Here is a 1074-nt window from a genome sequence, read left to right on the forward strand (position 1 = left end):
ATAAATAGGAGGGGGAATGGCTGTTAACATGATCTTTGTGGTCCTTTTCAACTCAGGCTGTTCCATGGTTCTATGATTTTGAAGTTGCATCACTTCCGATGATTAGTGTAACATTTTGGTAAATGCTTTTGGAAAGGATATTCCTTGTAGTAAAGCACCTTCATGTATTCTCAGTTGTGTTTTAGCATGAACTTTGGATTGAAAAGCTGAGCCATGCAAATTGCCTGCACTTAAATAATTTGGCTTTGTCCTCCTACTGAAAACATACGAGGAAATGTCAGACCTGCATGGTAGATTGGCTCCTCTCTGAGGCTGGGGACAAGCCCTGCTCCTCACAGCAAACCCCGCTATCTTCCAAACTCAGCACCAAGCCGAGCAACCCGTGGGCGGTTGGGGCAGGGACAGTTAGCACATCCTAGGGTTGAGGATGTGCAAGATGATTAAGGGCAGGTCTCCCCTGCACTGGGGAGCCTATCGCTGGGCTCAGAGCTCCAGATGCGGCCTCCTTAGATCTGAGCAGATGGGCAGGATCACCGCCCTTTGCACGCTGGCAGCAGGCTGGCACCTTGTGCAGCCCAGCACGGCACTCACCTTTGTGGGCAGCGCTCCTTGCTGGTTCAGCCGAGTGTCCGGCAGGACTCCTGGGTCCTGTCCAGCTGGGTGGCTCCGGCTGCGGTGTGGCCAGGAGGTGTTCCACCCCAGGTGCAGAAATTTGCCCTTCCACCCACTAGTTTAAGTGGTGGGATTATTGGAGTAATGTCTGCTCCAACTCTCAATCTGTTGGGGCCCTCACATGTTTTGTTAGCACTGCCATGAGTGCCGATTCATGGTGGTGGAAATAAAGTTGCATTTCTATGCCCTCCCCAGGGACCGTAAAAGTGGGAAAGCCTCATGGGTAGGGACAGCAACGCCAACGGCCCTGTCAAAAACACAGAGACTTTTCTTCTTTGTTGTAACAGATGTTTATTTTGTCTGCAAGCAGCAGGCCGAGAGGTAGATGTCGTCCTCCCAGCCCGCCGGAGCCGTGCTCTGACGGCAGTGCGGTGCCGGCCTAGCGCCGCCGCCGGGGCCGCC

Source organism: Meleagris gallopavo, chromosome 3, assembly GCF_000146605.3.
Source record: "Meleagris gallopavo isolate NT-WF06-2002-E0010 breed Aviagen turkey brand Nicholas breeding stock chromosome 3, Turkey_5.1, whole genome shotgun sequence".
Lineage (NCBI taxonomy): Eukaryota > Metazoa > Chordata > Aves > Galliformes > Phasianidae > Meleagris > Meleagris gallopavo.